This window comes from Carlito syrichta, unplaced genomic scaffold (genome assembly GCF_000164805.1).
Source record: "Carlito syrichta isolate Samal-C Ts95f unplaced genomic scaffold, Tarsius_syrichta-2.0.1 Scaffold311911, whole genome shotgun sequence".
Classification (NCBI taxonomy): Eukaryota; Metazoa; Chordata; class Mammalia; order Primates; family Tarsiidae; genus Carlito; species Carlito syrichta.
The window spans coordinates 393924-420723 of record NW_007256007.1 but is presented as its reverse complement, the minus strand read 5'-3'; the positions used below and the strand labels follow the sequence as shown (position 1 = coordinate 420723).

General features: G+C 40.0%; 1 protein-coding gene and 1 pseudogene across 1 annotated transcript in view; both read left to right on the top strand.

Annotated features, from left to right (window-relative positions):
- BICDL1 (BICD family like cargo adaptor 1) overlaps nucleotides 1–26800 on the top strand; it is a 106491-nt gene that overhangs the window by 20194 nt on the left and 59497 nt on the right. The gene's annotated exons all lie outside the window — the stretch shown is intronic.
- LOC110596646 lies at nucleotides 12414–13032 on the top strand (annotated as a pseudogene).

Genomic DNA, 26800 nt, shown 5'->3' with positions numbered 1-26800 from the left:
GTGTGTGTATTTAATCCACCTTAGAGCTTTGGGTTTTTTAAGCTTTTTTTTTTCCTGTAGCTTGGTGTGTGTGTGTGTGTGTGTGTGTGTGTGTGTGTGTGTATTTAATCCACCTTAGAGCTTTGGGTTTTTTAAGCTTTTTTTTTTCCTGTAGCTTGGTGTGTGTGTGTGTGTGTGTGTGTGTGTGTGTGTGTGTATTTAATCCACCTTAGAGCTTTGGGTTTTTGTGTGTGTGTGTGTGTGTGTGTGTGTGTGTGTGTGTGTGTGTGTGTGTGTGTGTGTTGGAGTCTCATTCCATCGCCCAGACTGGAGTGCAGTGGCATACTACCGGTCACCGCAGCCTCGACCCGCTGGACTCCGGTGATCCTTCTGCCTCAGCCTTCTGAGTAGCCAGAATTACAGGTGTGTGCCACCATGCTTGGCTAGTTTTTTAAAAATTTATTGTAGAGATGAGGTCTCACCAAGTTACCCAGACGGGTCTCAAACCCGCGGGCTCAGGCATGCCACTCACCTCAGCCTCCCAAAGTGCTGGGATTACAGGCTGAGCCACCGAGCCCGGCCAGAAGTAGTTTTAATGGTCAAATGGGCTTTTGTTCCTTTTGAGGTGAAGGCTGCACTACTTGTTTTCTACTTAAAAGTCTGAGATATTTACAGATGTTGTGTGGCAATTTTTAGCCAGCCTTTCCTTGAAAGAAATTATAAAGGTAAGGTTATTTCTCAACCAAATAACAGTAATTTAAACTTCCCATATATGACCTCCTCTGATCCCATTCCCACATGTGATGAAAGTAGTAGTAATTACTCTTTATTTGGCAGATAAGGACACTGAGGGTCAAAAGTTTAGTGACACTTGCCAAAGGTCTTGCACAGGTTACAGATTAACCACTGTATGTTAATGTTTTTTGTACATTTTTCGAGATGGATAGTCAATTGGAAGTACATTCTCTTTACATACATTTCTGTCTCATTGGTTTAGTTGATTTTTTAGTTGATATTTGCTGGTTGGTATTGTTTTGGATGCCTCTTAACTTCATAGTCACTGGATAAAATGAATCCAAAGGTTTAGAATTCATTTTTAGCAATTTCTGTCTATCAAGGATGTGCTAGGTTTAAAAATGGTATATTGAGAGGATCACTTCAGCTAAAACAAAAAGGCTTTACATATAGAAGGTCCCCTCTATGAACACAGCATTTCCAGATTGGAACTATTGCTAAATTAATAGATTAAACACATTAGGGTGGTAATTGCTTATTCTTTCAGCATACGGGTATTTTGTTTTTTGGGGTTTTTTTTTTAGTTGGAGTCTTACTCTGTCGTCCAGACTGGAGTACAGTGGCACACTCAATGCCACCCCAGCATCGACCTGCTGGACTTTGGTGATTCTTCCACCTCAGCCTTCCATGTAACCGGAACTATAGGTGTGTGCTACCACGCCCAGCTAATTTTTTATTTATTTTAGAGATGAAGTCTCGCCAAGTTGCCCACGCTGGTCTTGAACCTGCAGGCTCAGGCAGTCCACTCACCTCAGCCTCCCAAAGTGCTGGGATTATAGGCTGAGTCACCAAGCCCGGCCAGGAGTGTTTTTATTGGTATATTCTTATATTGATTTTTTAAGCCCATAATTATTTACCCAAAGAGAACCATGCCTGATTCAATAGTTTTGAGGCTGATTACAGCTGTATCTAGTTCTGATTTTCCTTTTCGAAAGAGGAGAGCCTGAGGCTCTAACATATTAAGTCTAAATTTTGGAGTTTGCAATTCCCAAAATTTAGATGAATTACTGTATAGGTAGATTGTTTATTTACTTTTATTGTAAAGATATGGGGTACAAGTCAGGATTAAGTACATGAGTAGTGTATGTGCAGGTGAAGTTTGGGCCTCCAGCTGGTCCTCACTTATCTTGGTTTAGGATCAGATACCCTTTGCGTTATTGCATGCCCCTGCCTTCCTCCCTCCCCCAGCAGTCTTCCTCGACTGCCAATCGATCCATTCTTTGTGCTTTTGTGGTACAGGCAGATTTTTAAAATGCTGCTAGATTTGACTTGATACAATGGCAGTCAGTCTTTTTTGACCTTGGAATCTAGATTCTCTCAATCCCTGTAGACAGTTTGGTGTATTGTGTTGGAGAGATGTAAATAGAGTTCAATGAAGCTGCCTTTGCCTAATGTGATATGGGGGTCCCTACATTTTATACTTGCAAATGGGTCCCAGATAAGAGGAACGTTAGAGTTAGCAGTCAGAAAAAAAAAATTGGTAGCAAACTGTGCACTTTTTTGCAGCTTAGCCCATAGTTCTGGTACCTAAGTATTGTTGCTTTGAAAAACAAAGTATCTGTATCCAGTGAATAAACATAATCAGCAGAAAAGCAGGTAATGATTTGATGCTGATATCATCTTCATTTCTTCTCATTGGAATCTGGGACAATAATCTCGTGCTATCATAATTTTTAGAGCTACAGGAGAAGTAGTATATCTGGACCAGTGGTTTATAAAATTTTTGCTAGCTGGGCTCGGTGGCTCAGCCTGTAATCCCACGCCTTTGGGAGGCTGAGGTGAGTGGATTGCCTGAGCCCGCGGGTTCGAGACCCGCCTGGGCAGCGAGACCTCATCTCTACAACAAATTAAAAAAAAATCAGCCGGGCGTGGTAGCGCATGCCTGTAATTCCGGCTACTTGGAAGGCTGAGGCGGAAGGATCGCCCGAGCCCAGCAGGTCGAGGCTGCGGTGGCCGGGAGCGGCCACTGCACTCCAGTATGGGCGACAGAGTGAGACTCCAACTCAAAAAAAAAAAAAAAATTTTTGCTTTTCAGAGGTTCTGCAAGTTAGATTATGTCTTTCAAATTTGTCACACTATAAAGAGCCATTACCAAAATAGACATCACATACTCTCTTGAGATAGATACTACATTTAATACACAGGAGACCACTGGTGCCTCAACTTGGACTGCCAGCTTTGCTTGCCTGCGTGGAGATGTCAGCCTTCAGCCTCCTTTGCCTTGCCTGTTAACTAAAGAGTATTATGCAGTTGTAAAGTGGACTGTGTAAAAACTGGTTGCATTTGTAACTATGTCAGTGGGTGAATAACAAAATTTGTTTTCAGTATTTAAAATCAAAATCAGTCTGGGTGTGGTGGCTCACCTATAATCCCAGCACTTTGGGAGACTGAGGTGAGAGGATTGCCTGAGCCCATGGGTTCAAGACCAGCCTGGGCAACTTGGCAAGACCTCATCTCTACAATAAAAATAAAAAAACTAGCTGGGTGTGCATACCTGTAGTTCCAGCTACTTGGAAGGCCGAGGCAGGAGAATCACCTGAGCCCAGCAGGGTGAGGCTGCAGCAACCATAAGCGTGCCACTGCACCTTCAGTCTGGGTGACAGAGTGAAACTCCAACTCAAAAATAAATAAATAAATAAATAAAATCAAAATCAAATTCAAAAAAGCATTGTATTTTCATGGAAATAATTGACTTGAAAAACAGAAGACCTGGGTTTTTAGCCCATGCTCTGTCACTCACTTTTTGAATAAATCTTCACCTGGGTCTCAATTTCTGTCAATAAAACAAAGGGATTGAACTCCCCCCCCTTGTTTTCCTTCACTCTCTAAATGTCTGCTTGTACATATGTGATCTCTATTAGAAAGCAAATACTTTGGAGGAAATTCTCATAGGGGGAAGTGGTATATTGTGTCTGTTAAGTAGCTTTGTAATACTGCCTTCTTTGCATGCAGAACATAGTCATCCTTCTCTGGGAACAGGGATGGCCTCTCTCATCCAAATTTATTCCTCTGTATAACAAGAAATAGAGATTGAGATGATTGGTGCCATAACAAAATTTACTTTCCATTCCAGTCATGACACATAGGGTACTTTCCCTGAACGTGACTGATGGTGTAGGGAGTGAGGAGATGTTTATGTGCTTTTCCTGTTTAAAATTATACATCATAGTACTAAGGTTTTATGAGGTTGACATCCTCTAATTCTCTACAGACAGTCAGATTTTCCACATTGCTGTGGTATGATTAGTTGCATTCAGCACTGTATGTTTGTCATTTGCAGAACTGGAAGAATTCCCCCTACACACACCCCTTGTCATCAGTTGCTAGGTTACAGCTTTTCACATTGTCCCTGTCTGGTGATGTTGCCATGGATACCAGTCATTTTTCCTCCTATGACTCTGTTATGGTCAGGCTTAGAGTACAGGGAAGACGTAGCTATGATGTCAGAGATGTTTGAGCATATGTCTTTCCCTTTACATTAATGATAACATCTAAGTAGTATATATTGATTTCATGTTTTAATATTATATAAATTAAATTAGCTGAATTCTTGACATAGTTCATCACTTAGGACTTTTATTCAGTTATTGTTCTATAAAAATGAAACTAACATTATAAAATATGAATATAAAACCGGCTGTACTGTGTCCAGATCATGCCACACGCAGACTAGTACCCTACCTCCCTAGGAGGGATATACATGGAATATATTCATTACCCTTGAGATTGCCCTCAATGGTAGAGACATTTGGGAATATTTTTTTGTCAAACTCTTAATTTAACTAAATGATAAAGCCCGTGGTCTAAATTGTATTTCATTTATTGTCACACATGGTTATGTTTGTTTTCCTGCCACGTTTTAGGCAACATGAATGCAAGGACTGTTTCTTTAACTAACTTTTATCCCCAACAATACTTAGTGCACACATGGCAGAGATCCAGAAAAGACATATTGATTTGTTCTGAAGATTGAAAGAGTAGGTAATTACTAATTTGACTTTAGATTTCTCGCATAATGTTTTAAGATGGTGAGAACCCCTTCATATTACAGTTGTTGAAGGGCAAGGATAACCTGTGTTATTTAGCTCCTGTCTTGTCTGACCTTTTGATCTCACAGTTGAATTCAACAACTAGGGCCCTAGGAGGATGTGATTCATCTAAGGTCACAGAGCCAGTAAAGCTGTGGTTTACGCAAGTGTGTATTATTAAAAAAAAAATATTTGTGAAAAACAATGTTTAAAAATCTTTGCAGTAAAAGTAATTGTTTACTTAAACAACTGTGTTTTGTTTTATGCAATCTGTTTATTTAAAAAGCTAGCAACATCTATTATTAAAGAAGAATTTCAGTGTTTAACAGGAACCCTATGAAAAGCATACCAATTATTATTTTAAGTCAACTCAAAGTCTTGCAGTCTACTTAAATATTTGACTTATTTTTCAAAAACCAAACTGAAATTCAACATGGCATCGGATTGAGGCCTGTTTTTAAAACTAGCATACTCTTTGAAAGCTGGCAGAATTTGAACTAAAAGGTTATTCATTGCATGTGAAAGAAATGTATTTATTTACCAAATAGAATCCTTTTGTTTCAACCAAACAAACAAAATGAATGAAAATGTCTTACACAGCCTGAGAGGTGTTAGTTATTTATTGAACTGTCAATAGGAGACACAGACAAATCCTATGATAGTCAGGGAAAGTGACAAAGGAGAAGCCCTTAAGAAAAGACGTGCAATTCAAGATACACCTCCTATCCTCCCCAGAATCCTCCTTTCCCTTTTCACTACCACTTCCCTGGTTGAAGCTTCTTAACTTTATAAAGTGACCCTAAACATCTCCCAGCCCTTAAGTTCTAACCCTCCTTTTTTTCACCATTGTCAGATCCCTCCCTCCTTGGAAGCTCTAAGCAACTCTTACTGCCTTTTAAGAAACACCCTTGGCATAAAAAGTTAAGAATGGGCATAGCATTCAAAGCTCTGTACCATCTGGACCTAACACACATTTCCAACCTCCTCCCTTGCCTTTCCATTTGTGTCTTATATTTTAACCAACAGCCTGAGAATGCCCTGTGCTTTCCCATTGCACGTTGTCTCTTCTCATTGCCACCTGTTGGGATTTCCCCTAACTCTAACTCTCTCTATTCCTTACCATTGTTGAGTTCCCAGTCTTTCAGTTTAAGGAACTCCTTCTTCACTCTGTCACCTAACTGGAGTGCAGTGGCACGATCACAGCTCACCACAGCCTCAACCTCCTGGGTTCAGATGATCCTTCAGCCTCAGTCACCTGAGTAGCTGGGACTACAGGTGCACAGCACCATACCTGGCTCATTTTTAAAAAATTTTTTTGCAGAGATGGGTCTTGCTATGTTGCTTAGGCTGGTCTTGAACTCTTGGACTCAAACAATCCTCCTGCTTTGGCCTCCCAAAGTGCTGGGATTACAAGCGTGAATCATAGTGCTGGCCAGGAACCCTTTTTAAACCTAATCCAATGACCTACAATATTTTGAAACAGCCTTATTGAAGTATAATTTACAGTTTATAAAATTCATCCATCGTAAATATATAGTTCAGGAGTTTTTTTTGTTTGTTTGTTTTGTTTTTTTGAGTTGGAGCTCACTCTGTCGCCCAGACTGGAATGCAGTGGCATGCTCACGGCCACTGCAGCCTCGACCTGCTGGGCTCTGGCGATCCTTCCACATCAGCCTTCCAAATAGCTGGAACTACAGGCGCACGCTACCACGCCCGGCTAGTTTTTGATTTATTGTAGTGATGAGGTCTTGCCAAGTTGCCCGGGTGGGTCTCGAACCCGCGGGCTCAGGCAATCCACTCGCCTCAGCCTCCCAAAGTGCTGGGATTACAGGCTGAGCCACCAAGTCCCTAATTTAGGGTTGTTTTTTTTTTTTAAGGAAATGTATAGAGTTGTACAGTCATCACCATAATCCAATTTTGAAACACTGTCATCACCCCAGATATTTTCCTGTATCCTTTTGCAGTCAGTCCTCACCTCTGTCCCCACCCTCAGTTCAGGCAAACACTGAACGACTTTCTGTCTATATTGATTTTCCTTTTTTTAGATATTTTATATAAATGAAATCAGACAATGTGTAGTCTTGTGTCTGGCTTCTTTTACTTAGCATAATGTTTGTGATTTATTCATATTGTAGCACTTGTAGCAGTTCATTTTTATTGCTGAATAGTATTCTGTTGGGTTGGATATACCACATTTTGTTTATCTATAACCAGTTGATGGAGATTTGAATTGTTTCCCGTTTCTGACTATTATAAATAGTACTTTTGTAAACATTCATGTACAAGCCTTTGTGTGGACATATATTTTCTTTCTAGAGGTAGAATTGCTGTATGGTGTGTCTCAATGTAACTTTTTGAGAAACTGCCAAATTGATTTTCAAATATGCTTGTACCGTTTTACATTCCCACCAGTAATGCATGGGGGTTCCAGTTTCTCCATAAAAAGACCTCTTTTTATGTATAAAAAAAGTTTTAGACTTTCACATGGTAATAGATGCTGTTTTAACATGGCCTGATTGATAAAAAGTATTAAAATATCTCATAATGGAGCTTTTATAGCAACTTGGTGTCCCCAAAGGATCCATGGCTCATAAATTGGTAGCCATAGGTTTAGGTGGCTTGTTGAGAAATAAATATAAGCTATTTTGTGCCTTTTTAAAGCATCATCTGTAAAATAGAGACCTGCCTCGTAAGATTGTTTGAAGACTAAATGAAAACATGTCAAGCTTTATCCCTATAATACTTGCTCAATTAATGAAAGACATTATTGCTCAGAAGCAGTGTGATGTATTAGAAAGAATACAGACTGTGGAGCCATAGAGCTGAGAATTTTAATTTACCTGAATCTGGTTAGATTAATAGTAGTCTCTTCTAAATTTTCTTTGGAATAGAGACTGTATGGATACTTGCAAACACCCATTTCCATGCTTAATTCTTGCTGGCTTCAGATTGCTATTTGTATCTACCCATTTCTTTGGTTTCATCTTTTTTTGGCTAGTAATCTCCTCCTCCTCACCACTAATCTATCAGACTCACTTAGTGACTGTTATTCCTGTGTTCTAAAGCTGTAATTCTCATCCCTGATTGCACATTAGAATCACCTGGCAGCTTTTGAGTCAAATACTGATGCCCCAGCCCAGGTTGGAAGAAGCAGGTAAAAACTTGTGTGCTTGGCCAAGCTCAGTGGCTCAGCCTGTAATCCCAGCACTTTGGGAGGCCGAGGTGAGTGGATTGCCTGAGTGTGTGGTTTCAAGACCAGCTTGGGCAACTTGGTGAGATCTCATCTCTACAATAAAGAAAAAATTAGCCAGACATGGTAGCTCGCGCCTGTGGTTCCAGCTACTTGGAAGGCTGAGGTGGAATGATCACCAGAGCCCAGCAGGTCAATGCTGGGGTGGCCATGAGTGTGCCACTGCACTCCAGCCTGGATGACAGAGTGAGACTGCAACTCAATAAAAAATAAAAACTTGCATGCTGATAAGTAGTAGGATCCTGCCTGTGAATAGCCACTGTACTCCAGTCTGAGCAACGTAGCCAGATCTTATCTCTAAACAAAAAAATGTCTTTACTATCTGGTTTAGTAAATAGTAACTGCATTTGTACTGTGATTCATGTGAGCATTAAAGCCCAATGACTGTGAAGTTAGAGACTATAGATTTATTTGTATTTCCAGTGCTGATCATAGTGCCCTATGCTCAGAAGGTTATAAAATTTTATGATAACACAGGAAACATAATTTTTATTTTATTTTTTAAATAGAGACTGAGTTTTACTCTGTCACCTAGACTGGAGTACAGTGGTAGAATCATAGCTCATTGTATCCTCAAACTCCCTGGGCTCCTTCTAAGTAGCTGGAATTATAGGTATATGCCACCACACCCAGCTAATTAAAAAAAATTTTTTTGTAGATATGAGGTCTTGCTCTGTTGCCCAGGTTGGTCTTGAACTCCTGGCCTCAAGTGATCCTCCTGTCTCAGCTTCCCTAAGTTCTGGGATTATAGGCACGTGCTGGTGTACTGGCCAGGAAACTTAATTTAAAAAAAAAATCTGAGCTGGGCTCGGTGGCTCAGCCTGTAATCCCACGCCTTTGGGAGCCCACAGGTTCGAGACCCGCCTGGGCAGCGAGACCTCATCTCTATAATAAATCAAAAAATCAGCCAGGCGTGGTAGCGCGCACCTGTAGTTCCAGCTACTTGGAAGGCTGAGGCAGAAGGATCGCCGGAGCCCAGCAGGTTGAGGCTGCGGTGGCCGGGAGCGGCCACTGCACTCCAGTTTGGGCGACAAAGTGAGACTCCAACTCAAAAACAAACAAAAAAAAAAAATCTGGCTAATCCTCATAGGTAAATAATTAATGGGTATGGCATTATTTCACTAGTGGTCAGCAAGTAAATGTTGCTACACATTATTTTTTGTTTATTTGTTTTTTGAGCCGGGGTCTTCCTATGTTGCCCAGACTGGCCTTGAACTCCCAGATTCAAGCAGTCCTCCTGCCTCAGCCTCCCAAGTAGTTGGGACTATAGGCTGTGCCAGCATACCTGGAATATGCATTATTTTCATGGCAATATCCCTTCACTTTTGTTTAATGAGATTCATGGTCAAAGTCATGAAGTGACATAGAATCCAGGGACAAAAATGGTAGCACCTTAATATTTAGCAAGGGATGCTTCAATAGTTGTAGCAAGTATGATGTAAGCAAGAGACTGGATATGAAGAACAGCTGTGACAAATAATGAGTCAAGGAATGAGAGAGAGGTTAAAACAGATTAGGATTGATAGTCAAACCAAAATCAGAACATAGAGGTGGAGTTCATGATATTTTTTTTCTTAGCTCTGTCCTCAAAGGGTCTAGAAGCAATGTAACACTAGAAGTAATGAGCACCCCTAGAGCCCAGATTTTCATTTCTAAATAACTTGGGCTCCTTGGAGAAATGATTAATTCCAGATCTGGAACAGGAATTTGATAGGGTAAGCCTGAAATGTTATCTTGTGCCAGAAGCAAGAACACTCTCAAAATCTAATGGAATAATTATACCTCAGTTTAAAACAGACTAACATAGTTATGTCAAAAGAATACAGAAGCCAGTTTAAAGGGATTCTCATTGGCCAAAGTGGGACAATTGTAGCAATTGGCTACAATGATTTAAACACGAGTACATAAAAATCCAGAGTTTATAATACTCAGAAAAGAGAAAGCTCTCCTCACAATTGTCAACATTAATCATTATTCAAATATCAAATCCTTACTGTAAATACTGATAAAAATAAAATTTTAAGCATTTTTCCAGAAGCAACCTTTTATGGGGTGTGGTTTTTTTAGGGGGGTATAATAAAATAACTCTAGGTGATGAGGTTATGCTCTTCTTTTTTTAATGCTGTTCTTTATATAAGAATGCCAGCTAGAACATTACTAGGTTGGATGTTGATCAGGAACCTATTAGCCCTTTGCTGGGAAGCCTTCACCCTCCAGATTCCCTGGGGTAGGGAGGTCTCCCACATTATGGGATAATAAAAATAAACATCTGGGTCTTTGCAGCTGTCAGTTGCTCTTTCAACTCTAGGATCCATCACTGGACCAGACCTGGTCTAGGCCTAGGATGACACTGGCTCTGGAGATGCTAGAGTCAACTTCACTCTCTCTATATCTGCAGACTATCCACAGTGCCTAGGGTGGGAGGAGGAGAAGTGTGGTGGCATGTCCTGCTGCCTCCCAAGCAGGAATAGTAGTCATAAATGCACCTTTTACACTAAAGATTTCTTTATTAGTTCTCCGGTTAAGTCTAGATCCCTCCCTGCTTGCAAACTCAAAGTCTGTGTGATCCCAAAGTCATTCCATTACAAATGCCCAGCAGTAAAGATGGCCTTAGATTGAGTTCCTGTCTGGAATATGTGTGACAACAGCCCATGTGCCTTTACCTGCTGTCAAACTTGCAAGCATTTATTTCTGTCTTTATGACTGTCATGAGGACTGAGGTTCCTCAGGGAGAGAAGAGCAGATGATAGTGGTTTTATACTGCCATGCCCTAGACAGGGAGCTTGCATGTAGTTGTGAGCTGTGAGTGGTTAGTGCATTGCTGGTATTGCTGAAGGCAGGCTTGATCCCTCACTTGCTGATACTTGCATTCTAGATTGTGTTGGAGAAGAGACTGACAGTACTCATGGCTAACTTAAAAGTATTAAAATAAGGCTGTCCCCCACAACCTTCCTAGTCACACAGGATCCCTATACCCAGAATAGTATATGTTCCAATTGCAGAGAGTAGATTGCTCCTAGCTTGCACCTTAGGAGAGAGAAGAATATATGAATAGGGTAGGGAGTCTCCCACATTATGGGATAATAAAATAAGCATCTGGGTCTTTGCAGCTGTCAGTTGCTCTTTCAACTCTAGGATCCATCATTGGACCAGAAGGGAAAGAAGGATGGGAATGTTGTCATCTAGGTGGCTTTTGGGTCCTAAGGAGTGGAGAAGGATGGTACTGGGGAGATCTGGATGGATCTGATTTGTGTAGGAGTTCCCTGTAGATAAATTACTAATACCCCCACTACTATCCCTGCTCTGTAATAGCTGAATTAACATGTAATCAACTGCATCATATCTAAAGCCTTAGAACTAGTTAGGTGCTCCCCCCACCCAATACCATTTCTCGCCCTCTAATTCTACCTGATCTTTAACAAAGCATTAATAATTCTAAGGATAATCACTATTTTGCTATGCATTTTTGGTAACTGAATCAATTTTTACTGTAAGAAAAAAATGCTAGCTAATATTTGTAGAAGTAATGATATATAAAATGAGAAAATAGCCATTTTGGCTCCTAATAAAATAACTGATTGAGACAAAAATCATCATCTCTAGATGATAAAACAATGAGATGAATGGTAGATAGAGAACTGAACATATCCTTCCACAGATTATTTGATAGTTGCAAGGAGAAAGACACAACTTTACAACAGAGGGATTGCCTTGATGTAGTGCTCCATCTTGGCATTATGAATAGTGGGGCTAAAAGGCAGTATGAGATAAACAGCTCAGCTATGATATATTCTTGTGAAAATTATTTAACTTGAGTCTACTTATAATATATCTATAATACTACTTATAATATATCTAATATTATCTTATAATATATCTAATATTAGATGTATTAATAATATATCTAATATATACTAATATAAGTCTACTTATAATATATCTATAATACTAAGGCTTTAGATGACCAAATCCAGCCCAGGGCCTATCTTTGTATGGCCCTTGAGCTAAGAATGACATTTACATTTTTAAAGAATTGTTTAAAAAAAAAAAGACAAAAATAAACCAAAAAGCAAGGAAGAATATGTGACAAAGGTAGTATGTGGCTCACAGAATCACAAAGTTTACTTTCTGGCTCTTTCCAGAAAATTTTATCAACTCCTGAGTTAGAGGAACAAGTTAATTGACTTAATAAGGAAGCCATCAGGTAAATCCAAAAAGTAGACATCACACAGGAAAACTAGCTGGGTATATTCAATTTCACAGAAAAAGTAGACTTATATGGGATAAAAATTTGTTCAAGATTAAAAACAGCGAGCTGCCGACCGTGTATACTCATCAACTGGGTTGCCTCAGCGGCTGCGATGACCAAAATAATGGCAGACCCAGGCGGGGTGGAGGCCCTGGTGGAGACGTGCTGCGGAGAGCATACCTACTGGTCAACCTGAACTCCATCGCGCAGCCACTGACTTCGTTCCACCTCACACAGAAGCTCTACAAATGCATCGAGAAAGCCGAGAAGCAGAAGCAGATTCGGCGCGGGGTGAAGGAGGTTCAGAAATTTTTCAACAAAGGCAAGAAAGGGATCATGGTGAAGGAGGTTTCAGAAATTTTTCAACAAAGGCAAGAAAGGGATCATGGTTTTGGTAGGAGACACACATTGCCCATCGAGGTGTACTGCCACCTCCCAGTCATTTGTGAGGACCGGAACCTGCCATATGTCTACATCCCCTCCAAGATGGACCTGGTTGCAGCTGCAGGCTCGGCTCCAATCGCCCCACCTGCGTGATCATGGTCAAGCCCCACAAGGAGTACCAGGAGGCCTACGACGAGTGCCTGGAGGAGGTGTCCTGTGAGGGACTCAGCTCACTTGGGCGTCTCCGGAAGCTGCTGGGATGGTGGGCCAATGGCTGCCCTCCTGCTCCCCACTCTGACAGCGTCTCCAACTCCGTGAGGCCCATCTTCTTCCCAGACAACTCTTAGTGACACCAGCGTCTCCATCAGTGCTGTTTCCTGGTGCTCTCAAGTGAAGCCAGTTCTAAGCATGTGGAATGGGAAGTAAATGCTGAGACTAGCCAAAAAAAGATTAAAAGCAACTTAAGAGGCATAAAAGCCAAATGCAATGTGTGGATCTTAGTTTGAACAAATCAGCTTTAGAAGATATATCGGGGACTTCCACTTTTAGTCAAGTTGGAATTAACAGAGACCAGACTTGCCTTCTCACCTAGAAAACACACACATGAACTCATGAAACAATGTTTTCAAGCCACTGAATATCAGGCAATGAAGGACAATGATACTGAGAAATTGGAAAACAAAAGAGGTTAGACCTACAGTTGCCCCCAGACTACCTCAACTTTCTAGGCTGTGGCACCAGTGACAGGAAATGAATGGGATCCCAGTAAACCGTTTAAGTTGACATGGTGCTGTGGTACTAAAGAGACAGTGCTACTACAGTTCATGGAACCGAATACCAGAAAGAAGAGAGAGAAACAGAGAGGACCCCAGAAATCTTCAGAAAATGTTGAGTATTCAGCAGAGACTGATCGGTGTAAGCATGTGAACAAACTACTCATGATTGGAAATTTGAAGGGATTAGAAGAATGGTGTCCAGTACCTGTGCAGTAGTTGAAACAATGCTTGTTGCTACCATCCAGACAGGAAAATTCTATAATTCAGGGGCATTGGGTAGAATACTTGGAAAGGTCTTGCTGTAGTAGAGGGGAGTAATTAGCTCTAGAGTGAGCTATAAAAATTTTTAGGAAAAGAAAAAGGAAAACTTTACTCTTCTCTGGGCCTGCCTAACAAACATTAAAAGCAGAATTCAAAAGAGTCCAACTGTATCCAAGTAACTTAACTTGGATATCCCCAAACAAAGATCAAAAACAGCTATAGGAATACAAAAATATTCAACATCTCTCAAGGTAAAATTCATAATGTCTGGCATCCCATCAAAGATGCCTAGGTATGCAAAGAGGCAAAGAAAACTTCTGTGATAAGGGAGTATAATTAATCCATTGAAGCTGACCCAGAGCTAACACACACATTAGATTTAGCATAGAAAAACAAGAAGAGAGTTGTTATAACCACGCTCTGTATGTTCAAAAGTTAAGTAGAGACATGAAAGGTATGAAACATACATTAGATTTAGCATAGAAAAACAAGAAGAGAGTTGTTATAACCATGCTCTGTATGTTCAAAAGTTAAGTAGAGACATGAAAGGTATGAAACACAGACCTAACTCAAACTTGTAAAAATGAAAACTTTAATATCTGATATGAAAAATGCATTGGATGGAGCTGGGCATGGTGGCTCATGCCTGTAATCTCAGCTACTTGGAAAGCTGAGACAGAAGGATTGCTTGCAGCCAGGAGTTCGAGGCTGCAGTGAGCTATGATCACACCACTGCACTCCAGCCTGGGTGACAGAGTGAGAGCTCATGCTATAAAAATTTTTAGGAAAAGAAAAAGGAAAACTTTACTGAATGGGATTAATGGCAGATTAGACATTATAGGAAAAACAGATCAGTGAATTTGAAGGCATAGCAATAGAAATTATCCACAATGAAACACAGAAGAAAGGAGGAAAAAAATGTCCTAATACATGCATGTGTAATTGAAGTCTCAAAAGAGAGGGGAATATAGGAAAAATATTTGAAGAAATTATGACTGAATTATCCAAACTTGAAAACATAAACCCAGGCCGGGCACAGTGGTTCAAGCCTGTAATCCCAGCATTTTAGGAGACTAGACAAGAGGATTACCTGAGCTCAGGGATTTAAGACCAGCCTGGGCTACTTGGTGAAATCTTGTCTCCACAATAAATCAGAAAATAAGCTGGGCATGGTAGCACATGCCTGTAGTTCCAGCTACTTGGAAGACTGAGGTGGAAGGATTACCTAAGCCTGCAGGTCGAGGCTGCAGTGACCGTGAGCATGCCACTGCACTCCAACCTGGGAAACAGAGTGAGACTCTGACTCAAATAATAAAATAAAATAAAAATAAATTAATTTTAAAAGAAGAAAACACAAACCCACTGATTAAAAAAGCTCAAAGAACCCCAAGCAGAAGAAATGTTTAGAATGCCATACCGCGTCTTTTATCAATTTATTGCCTTGACTTCTAATGCACCCTTTAATATATGCTCTGAAATAAACAAAATCATTCTTTTGAGTCTGCTTGATGTTAAGCTTTCTTAGTATAGGGTGCTGCAGGGACCCAATGTCTCCAATGAGGAGACAGAAAGTCTTGTTTCTGATGAAGGACTTTTTGTGTGGTTGTGAGGGTATCCTGTGAAACCTGCCCCAGAACATGGTTCCTCTGCAGCTTTTGCATCCTTTCTTCAGCTCTCTCAACCTGTAAACTAGAGCCTCCATGTGACCCTATGCTCTGGACTTCATGTCCTCACTGGGACTCAGACTCCCTATCTCAATGATCACCAACTTTTTTGGCATCAGGGACCGGTTTCATAGAAGACAGTTTTTCTGGTTTAATCACTGGGGCAGGGGGATGGTTTCAGGATGATTCATGCTCATTACATTTGTTGTGTACTTTATTTTTATTATTATTGCATTTTAATATATAATTAAATAAGTATACAATTCAGCATAATGCAGAATCAGTGCGAGCCCTGAGTTTGTTTTCCTGCAACTAGACAGTCTCATCTGGGGGATGATGGGAGACAATAACACCTGAAGTGTGTTACTTATGTCCAGTCTACTCTGTAATCTCCTTTTGGCTGCTGTCACTGCACAAAACCCTACTTCACAAAAATAGGATATTGGAAATAGGAGCAGGCTTTTAGGTGCTTTTGTGACAAATCTCAGGATATTCTGCCTTGAATTTAATTCAGAACTTATGGAGATTTGAAGTTGTCTCAAACATACTTTTAAGGCCACTGTCATTTGTGATCTCAAGCAGTTGATCCTCTTATAACAAGGACAAAGTCTATTCATTTAGCTTTTTCACAAATGGGTCATGGATCCATTCCTTCCCAACTCGGGGGTCTTTTGTGATTGGAAAGTAATGCTCAAACTCTTTTGAAAGCTGAGATAGGTGATCTTACATCAGCTGGGAGAAAAAAGGCCCTGTCTCAGTCTCTTTCAAAATTTCTGCTAATGTTTGAAACCTGTCAAAAATCCTAATGTTCACTCATCACCCCATAATTCCACTTCGGCTTTGAATATAGCCACTTTCTCTGCCGACTTGAGCACAGTTGTTATTCTCCCAGAAGTGACAGATTGAGCTTGTTGAGCAGGTTGAATATGTCATACAAGTAAGCAAGTTTTACAACCCATTCTGTGTCACTGAAATGTGCTGCCAGTAGTGACTGTTTTTCTGAAAAAAATCTCTGGAGCAGCTCTTGTAACTCAGAAACTCTGGCTAGAGATCTTCCTTTAGAAAGCCATCCCACTTCTGTGTATAAGAGAGGATGTGTGTGCTCTGTGTCCATCTCACAGAACTGCATGAACAGATGGGAGTTAATGACATGTACTTTTTTTTAAACTAATTTTTATTTTAAAGATGTGGGGTACAATTCAGGGTTAGATATACAAATGTTAATTATGCAGGTACCCTTGTTGATGAGATGTGCCTCCCCACTCCCTGACAGATTCCCACTATAGCCAATCCCACTCCCCTGACCTCTTGACAGTTTCCCACACTGCCAATGCTTTTCTTATAGCATTACAATAATTGTTGAAGGTCCACTTATGAGTGAGAACATGTGATACTCAAGTTCTTTGTTTCTGTGATAGATCACTCACTATTATAGACTCGAAGTCTATCCAAGTTGCTGTGAAGTTCATAATTTTGTCCTTCTTTATGGCTGCATAATATTTGTTGTGTGTATGTACCATATTTTTTAAATCCAGTCCTCTTTCGATGGGCAACACAGTTGGTTCCATGTTTTTGCTACTGTGAACAATGCTGCAATAAACATGTATGTAGGTATCTTTTTCATAGAGTGATTTGAGTTCCTCCGGTATATTCCCAGTAGGGGGATTGCAGGGTTGTATGGAAGGTCAATTTTTAGATCTTTTAGGAATCATGGCATGTACTTTAATGTGGTTGATAATTTTAATCACATCCTGCAAAACATTGTTCAGTTCAGTGACATTTTTCTGCTAGCCAGTGCTTCTGTATGGATGACATAGTGCGTAGACTCACATTCAGAAGTGACCTCTTTGATCCAAGAAGTGAAACCAGAAAGCTGTCCAGTCATGGCAGTCACTCCATCCTTGCATATACCAACACAAAATGACCAGTTCAGTTTTCCTGATCCGTAGTCATTCAGAGACTTGAATAGTTCTGCAATGTTGCCTTGTTGTCAATATCAGTAGACTCGTCAGCCTGGATTGTGTACCCTGACTCATTAATCCTTTCTAACAATTATGCCTCAATATCCTCTGCTATTTTATCAATTCGTCTAGTTATGCTGCTAGCTGAAAGAGGAACACATGCCACCTTTTGAACTGCAGTCTTTCCTAAAAGGTTATAGCAAATGTCCTTAGCAACAACTCTTCAACAATAGTAAAGGATTTCTTAGCTTTAGCAATGCTGTTAACCATCAAGAATGATGCTTTCAGTGCAGACAAATGTGATGAAGTAATAACCTTCAATAATTGCTTCTGTTCTTTGTGTTCACGTTTTTTCTTTTGAAAAACTACAAAGGCTTGTCTTTTAATGCTTTGGCTCCATATAGCAAGGCAGTTTTAAAGTCTTTATGGCTTTATTGGATAGCCTGTCATCATATATTATACAAGCGGGCTTGGAGAAGGCGAATCCCATGTTGCAACGAATCCGTAATTTAAGTAGAACTCTTGATATTTTCTTTTAAACGCAGCTTTTTTTTTTGTTGGCAGTCTTAGAATCTTCTGATGTCTCATCATTGAGTCTTTCCCTCTTTTCTTTCTTTCTTTCTTTTTTTTTTTTTGAGTTGGAGTCGCACTCTGTTGCCCAGGCTGGAGTGCAGTGGCACACTCATAGCCACCACAGCCTCGACCTGCTGAGCTCAGGCTATCCTTCTGCCTCAGCCTTCCAAGTAGCTGGAACTACAGGCAAGCACCATCATGCCCGGCTAATTCTTCTTGATTTATTGTAGAGATGAGGTCTCACCAAGTTGCCCAGGCTGGTCTCAAACCTGTGGGCTCAGGCAATCCTCTTACCTCAGCCTCCCAAAGTGCTGGGATTATAGACATGAGCCACCACACCTGGCCTTTTTCCTCTTTTCATAGAAGCTCCCAGAATAATGGTTTACTCATGTTGGCTGGGGTTAGCTTGTGGGTTTATCAGAACTGTAACTGAGACAAGTGTGCATTGTGGGAAAGAGGTGCGGATGGAAGTGGTAAATAATGGGTGGGCCATGCACAGACTAAAATAAGTATCAGATTCTGACTTAAAACCTGCCACCAGATGCAGCTGTACAATTGAAGTACATCAACTCACTTGCCACTCACTAATAGGGTTTTGGTATGAGTCTGCAAGCAATTGATTTATTCTGGTCTCTATGTAGTCAGACCTCACTGCTAATGTTAATCTTCTGTATTTGCATCTGCTCCCCAGCACTAGAATCACTGCCTCATATCATCAGGTATTAGATTCTCATAAGGAACATACAACTTAGATCCCTTGCAAGCACAGTTCACAATAGGTTTTCATGTTCCTATGAGATCGAATGCTGCCACTGATCTGACAGGTTGCGGAGCTCAGGTGGTAATGTGAGCAATGGGGAACAGCTAAAAATACAGATGCCTGCCATTCACCTGCTGTGCAGCCCAGTTCCTAACAAGCCATGAACCAGTACTGGCCCGTGGCCTGGGTTTGGGGACCCCTGCCCTACCTCATATCGTTGATTGCTGATCACCTGCTCCTTACCAGCACTCCAGATTGTATACCTTAAATATGTACAGTTTATTGTATATCAATTATATATCAATAAAGTTATTTTCAAAATAAGACACAATTGTATGGTTGGAATTTGAGTATTCATTGGGTATTAGATAACACTGAAGAATTTTTCATTTTTGTAGATGTGAAATGGTATTGTGGTATGTATTTCATATATGTACAAGGGGATTTTATTTATAAAAAGTTTTGTATTCTTACATTCTTAAACTTCAATCACCTTCAAAGCACTTTCCATTGATGCAATATACTTATTGAGATGCTTTTTCCACTCAGAACAGTTTTTGAACTCATCAGTTTTTAGTGCGTCTGCCATTTTTTGTTTCACCTCTTTCACATCAGCAAAACATTTCCCTTTCAGTACTTTTTTCATCTAGGGAAACAAAAAAAGTTGCTCCGGGCAAGATTGGATTAACAGGGAGGGTGGGGCATGGGTGTCTTGCTTTTTGATCAAAAACTGGTGAACACTCATTGCAGTATGGGCAGGTGTGTATTTAAATCACCCATCATGAAACAGGTAAATGTGTTGAAAGACTCTCCAAAAAAAAATTCACTGAAGCCAAATGCAGCGTCTCACAATAACACTACCTGGTAGACTGGTGTCAATGGACTCCTAGAACACTCACCTAGTAGGGGAAACCTGTACTATAAGGCACCCCTCTCCAAAAAATAATTTTGGGTTTTTTTGGGTGCTCTTTTTATATATACCACATCCCCTTTTCTACATTTCTTTATTTAGAACTTTATATTGAAGTTTTTTTTGTTTTTGTTTTTTTTTAGAAATTGCAAGTTCAGTTTATCAATTAGTTCTGAGATTTACATGGAAATGTATATGAATATGCACTTATGAAGGTGAATATCTTAATGCCTGTGATTTATTTTTAAATACTTTAGAAATAATTGACAAAACAAATAGAGCAAAAATGTTAACACTTAATACTTCTAGGTGATGGGCATATGGTCATTCATATAGTATTTTCTCTACTATCCCGTACGCTTAAAATTTTTTCCTAAATTGGAGCTGGCAGCCAATTCCTGATCAAAATCCCAAGTGCCCATGCCATAAGCGATAAGATAGACAAGTGGGACCTCATCAAACTGACAAACTTCTGCAAAGCCAAAGAAATCATCAAAAGAGCAGGGAGACAGCCCACAGACGGGGGAAAAAATATTTGCCAACTGTATGTCTGACAAAAGCCTAACATCTAGGATCTACAAGGAACTCAAACATGCCAAAAGGAAAAAAGCAAACAGCCCCATTATAAAGTGGGCAAAATATATGAGTAGACACTTCTCAAAAGAAGATATACGAGCAGCTAACAGATACATGAAAAAATGCTCAGCCTTACTAGTCATCAAAGAAATGTAGAATAAAACCATACTCAGATACTACCTAACTCCAGTCAGGATGGCCATCATCAGTAACTCAAGAAAAACAACAGATGCTGGAGAGGATGTGGGGAAAAGGGGACACTTCTACACTGTTGGTAGGAGTGTAAATTAATACAACCTCTATGGAAAACAGTTTGGTGATTTCTAAAAGATCTAAAAATCGACCTTTCATACGATCCCGCAATCCCCCTACTGGGGATATACCCGGAGGAACTCAAATCACTCTATGAAAAAGATACCTATCCAGGCTCCATGACTCAGCCTGTAATCCCAGCACTTTGGGAGGCTGAGGCGAGTGGATTGCCTGAGCCCATGGATTTGAGACCAGTCCGGGCAACTTGACAAGATCTCATCTCTACAATAATTTAAAAAAATTAGCCAGGCATGGTAGTGTGTGCCTGTAGTTCCGACTACTTGAAAGGCTGAGGCGGAAGGACGCCAGAGCCCAGCAGGAAAAGGCTGCAATGACTGGGAGCGTGCCACTGTACTCCAGTCTTGGCGACAGAGTGAGACTCCAACTCAAAAAAAAAAAAAGATACCTGCACATGCATGTTTTTGCAGCATTGTTCACAGTAGCAAAAACATGGAACCAACCATGCTGCCCATTGAAAGAGAACTGGATTTTAAAAATACAGTACGTATTCACAATGAAATATTATGCAGCCATAAAGAAGGACAAAAATTATGAACTTCACAGCAACTTGGATGGACTTAGAGTCTATAATACTGAGTGATCTAGCATAGAAACAAAGAACTTAGTATCACACATTCTCACTCATAAGTGGACCTTGGTCACTTATCGTAATACTATGAGAAAGGGTTTGGCAATAGTGGGAAATTGCTAGAGGGGGTGGGGGCACACCTCATCAACAAGGTACCTGCGTAATTAACATATGTATACCTAACCCTGAATTGTACCCTGCATCTTTAACAGGAGTACCTGCATGATCATTGATTGTGTACCTAACCCTGAATTGAATCCCACATCTTTACATTAAAAATTAAAAAAATAAAAATTTTAAAAATATATTGAAAGTAAAAATAAAATTTTTTTCTAATAAAAAGCCTTAAGTTAATTTTTAAAAATAGTCATTTAGAGCAGGAAATAAGAAGCTAGATAGATAAGAACATGGAAGATAATATATAGCCGAAGGCTTTGCCAAGTCTAGACCAATAGGAACTCTTGAGGAGAGCAAAAACCTGTAGAAGATAAACTTGATGCCCCTATAACAAGGAAATACACTAGTAACTGAGACAAAAGACTGCTTCACTGATACTCGGAAGGTTTTATGGGTTCCTGTGGAAGGAAGGACCAGACCCTGATGCAGCTTCCCAGTTCTCCTCACACTTGTTAGCCTGGGTCATAGGCTTGAGCTAGTTATAGTTAGCCTTATGTTTTGCTTTCCTTACTCCACTAACCTACCCAGCATTACTATGAGATCTCTGTGCTGTGGCATGACAAAGACTTGGAACTACAGGAAGTTGGGGTTTTCCCCCTTTATCCAACTGAGTTGGAGTTGGTATTAAGCTGAGGTGAAAATTCCACCAGAAAATTGGGATCATATAAAGAATGGATTATTGGCTATTCCTGAAATGAGAAGACACTGAGAATGATAGTGTAATCTTAAATCCCTTTAAAGTTGAATCTCACCTTGTTCCCCTTGAGGTACAACTTTACCTTGAAAATGCTTAGTGATAATAACATTTTTGTGCTTTGTATTTTGAACTGTTTTCATAAATTATGTCATTTTAGACTCACAACAGTATTATTAGATATTATCTCTTTTTTGCAGATAATCTGAGTTAGGTATTATCCCAATTTTACAGATAAGGAAACTGATACCCAGAGAGGCTGTGCTTTGCCCAAAGTTGATCATCTAGGTCTTACACTAACTCATATTGTTATCGCTTTCTGTGTTCTATCCTGGCTGTTTTTCTTCAGATTTCTTTAAGATCTTTAAAAATCCAATTTGCAAGTGTTGATGAAAACATGACTTTTCTTGTAGAACAATTTATGCCCAGAGTTTTCAGTTTAGTGTAGGACCAAAATATCTTTGGTCCCTTAGGACTAGTTTAGTTATTTTCATCCACAACAGAGGTTAACATCACTTAATGCCATCATTCCTAATTAACAGATCCGTTTACTCTTAATTTGCAATTACAGTACAAGTTAGGCAAACAGCAAGAAGATTCAAGTTCAGAGGCATTATAATGTTGATTGTCATGCTCCTGTTTTAAGACAAAGTTTTAATTGAGGTAGTTTTAATTGGGTATTAATCTCACTCTGCCTTACCCCATACCCTTATGCTATTAATGACTCAGAATTCATCCAGAAAATTGACTTTTTTGAAGGTTAGCTGTTAAATGGCTTTGTTTTTCTCATAATGTCTGATCATCAGGGTCATGGCTGTCAATTTAGTGAAGGATCCAGAATTGGAGTATAGCTCTATCATGATATGAGACTACAGACTTTATTGGAAAACCAGTTTGGTAGAGTTTCTCCGGCTCTCATTTTCACTAGAGTTTTCATTAACAAGAAAATATCTCTAATTCTGTTTTGCTCTCTACTTTTTAGATTCTTCTGTTTCATCAGCTTTTACAAAGGCCCATTGTTAAATCACCAATCCAAGAACTGGTTCTCAAAAATAAGATAGATATTAAAAATTAACAAAATAGTTGGGCATGGTGACATGTGCCTGTAGTACCAGCTACTCAGGCAAGGGGAGTACTTGAGCCCAGGAGTTTGAGGCCAATCTTGGCAACATAGTGAGACCCAGTCTCTTAAAAACAAACAAACAAAACAAGAAAATGTGTTATTTCATGAAATAAACCACAGTGGCTCAGTACTGCCCAGAAACCTGACTCTTTAGGCAGTTTTCAGATCCATAGTTATAAGTAAGCAAGGAGTCAAGTTGGAAGAGAACCAACTTAGGAAAATGCAAACTGGTAACAAGAATTGGTGGTCATGATCCAAGAAGTCAGTGAGGAGGCTGTGGCAAAGACAGGCACTGAGCTGAGGATACAGAGCCTTAGAACCAACCATGGCTGCTGCTGTTTTTTTTTTTTTTTTTTTTTTTTGAAAGCGTGATTTATTGAGAGAACAGAAAAGCTCCCACAGTGGGAGGGAACCCGAGGGGGTTACCCTGAACCATAGCTTCTAATGCTTGTGGTCAGAGGCCCAAGTGAACCTTGCTCTAAGACATACAGTGTAGACACGTTGAAATCATCACAGGAACGAACAGAATGTACTGTGTAACTGCAGGACAGTATTCTGCTCTGTGCCCTGAATTACATTGCTATAATTTTACCTAAAGGTTAGCACCATTTTTTCTACTCAATAGGTAGAACAAAGATCCCTCAGCTTCATTCTATAGAACACAGTGTGTGACTTTGTGATTATTATAACTAAGTGTTCTTTTTTATTTTTAACATGGTTGCCATCTATGAATCCTGATTTGAAATGTAGATCTATTTAGAATTTTTAAAAAGTGTTTACAGCAACTTTCCTCAATAGCATCAATCCCAAGAAATGCATCTCAGAATAAAAAGATTCTATGGTCAAGTGAATTCAGGAAGCATTTAATACTATATCCCTTTCTTGAAGATTTGCAGTATATATTAGTATACTAAAAGCTTTTGTAAGTCTTATAGCAAAGAAACTTGTTTAACCCATGTTTGCCAAATTTTTTAACTACAGAATTTGGTTTTTATTGCTGATACCAACTAACCTTCTTTTGAACTAGTATTTCTTTTTTTCTTCCAGCTTATTGAGATATAATTCACAAATAAAAATTGTTTGTATTAATAGTGTACAATGTGAGGAGTTTTTTATTTTTTAAAGAGACAGAGTCTTGCTATGTTACCTAGGCTTGTCTTGAACTCCTGGGCTCAAGCAATCCTCCTACCTCATCTTCCCAAAGTACTTGGATTACAGGTGTGAGCCACCATGTCTGGACTTTTTTTTTTTAAATCAGGGTCTCACTCTGTTGTCCGGACTGGAGTGCAGTGACACTGCATCACAGCTCAACACAGCTCCACCTCCTGGGCTCAGACAGTCCTCCCACCTCAGTCTTCCAAGTAGCTGGGGCTACAGGTACAGACCACCATGCCTAGTATAATTTTTTTTGTAGAGACAAGGTCTCACTATGTTGCCTCGGCTGGCTTTAAACTCCTGAGCTCAAGCAATCCTCTTACCTCAGCACCCAAAGTGCTGGGATTATAGGCATGAGCCACAGTGCCAGTCCCAATATGATGAGTTGACAGATGTATATTCATTGCAAAATACTTCTTAAACAACTGTTGGAGCAGAACATACTCCTGGAAATAATAGCTATATACTAAGTGGATTGAAATGAGTAGGGATATAGATTATCATTTAATATAGCCTTATGATTTAGAGGAAAGGACAAACCCTCATTAAGGGAATACATAAACTCAAGAAACGACCTAATAATGACGATCTCTGTTTTCCTGAAGAGACAGGTATATTTTAGAAAGTGAGACAGGTTTATGTCACTTGAAGCTAATAGGGTGATGATAGCTCACATTTGTATTATGCATTAAGATTTACAAAGCTTAACATTTCCATGATCATAACCCCATGAGGTAGGCAGATAGTGTTCCCATTTTACAAAAGAGAAACCTCAGACTAAGTGACCTGCCCAAGGTCACATGACATGACTGGTATGTAGTAAAACTGGTATGCCTAGAACCCTGGGCTTCAGGCTCCAAGTACAGGACATGTACCTGCATCACTATCTGTGGTAATATCCATATCTATGATAATGAATGTTTCTTTCATAGAAGTGTACACTTGCTTTCTTTTTCTTATAATACTTCAAGTTGTTTTTGTGACCCTGGATTCTTTTCTGTATTTGCTACTTCCCACAGCAGCTGGGTAAAGAGTATAGTCTGAATGTAACAGGTATCCGGTTTATCTCTAGGCATAAGATTTGATCTCAGAGGATCAAAAACCTTGGACTTAACCAACTTTCAAATTTCAGTTACAGGACATGCTTCCAAGTGAGTTTAGAACCTACTCTGTTTAACCTGTTTTTGTTTTCATAAATTCAGCAAACATTTATTGAGGACTCACATCAGCTACAGGCAAGGCACCAAGCTATACATATTTTTCCCCAACAGTTTATTTTAAAATGTTTCAGGTTGGGCTTAGTGCCTCAGTCTGTAATCCCAGCACTTTGGGAGGCCAAGGCGAGAGAATTGCCTGAGCCTGAGAGTTCAATACCAGCCTGGGCAACTTGGTGAGACCTCGTCTTTACAATAAATCACACACACACACACACAAACCCCTAGCTGAGCTTCGTGGCGTGCATCTGTAGTTCTAGCTACTTGGAACTGAGGCGGAAGGATCACCTGAGCCTAGCAGGTCGAGGCTGCGGTGGCCGTGAGCATGCCACTGCACTCCAGCCTGGGCAACAAGAGTAAAACTCCAACCCCCCCCAAAAAAAGTTTCAAATAGAAAAGTTGAAAGAATAATTTAGTGAATACTATATACCCATCACCTATATTTTGTAGTTAGCATGTTGCTTTATTTTTTTATTACACGTCTATTCATCCATCACTTCATCTTAGGGTTTGTTGTTTTTTTGTTTTGTTTTTGAGTTAGAGTCTAACTCTGAGGAGGCTAGGAGTAAAAGGAAGGATGGTGGTAATAATCAGAAGCTTATGTTGTTTATTCTAGGGAATGCTATGTCTAGGCTGCAGTGTAGTGGCACACTCATAGCTACTGCAGCCTTGATCTGCTGGACTCAGGCAGTCCTTCCACCTCAGCCTTTCAAGTAGCTGGAACCACAGGCACACGCCACCATGCCCACCTAACTTTTATTTATTTATTGTAGAGATGAGGTCTTGCCAAGTTGTCCAGGCTGGTCTCGAGCCTCTGGGCTCAGGCAGTCTCTCACCTCTGCCTCTCAAAGTGCTGGGATTACAAGTGTGAGCCACCATACCTGGCCTCATCTTAATTTTTGATGCATTTCAAAGTACGTTGAAGACATCAGGACACTTCACTCCAAGGATGTTTATCACTAGACTTCAGCATTTGTTTACAGTTTCCTTAGCTTTTATGTACCAGGTACATGGTAGGTACTTATCAAATGTTTACTAAATGCATGAATGGATCAATCAATTAAAAAAAAAAAAAAAAAACAAGAGAGAAAACTGGAGTCTGTACATTCATCAGTGGTAGGTCCCAGCCAAGTACGGTGGCTCACGCCTGTAATCCCAACACTTTGGGAAGCAGAGGCAAGAGGAATGTCTGAGCCCAAGAGTTTGAGACCAGTCTGGGCAAGTTGGCAAGACCTCGTCTGTACAACAAATCAAAAAACTAGCCAGACATGGTGGTGCACACCTGTAGTTCCTGCTACTTGGAAGGCTGTAGTGGAAAGATCATCTGAGTCCAGCAGGTCCAGGGTGTGGTAGCCGTGACCATGCCACTG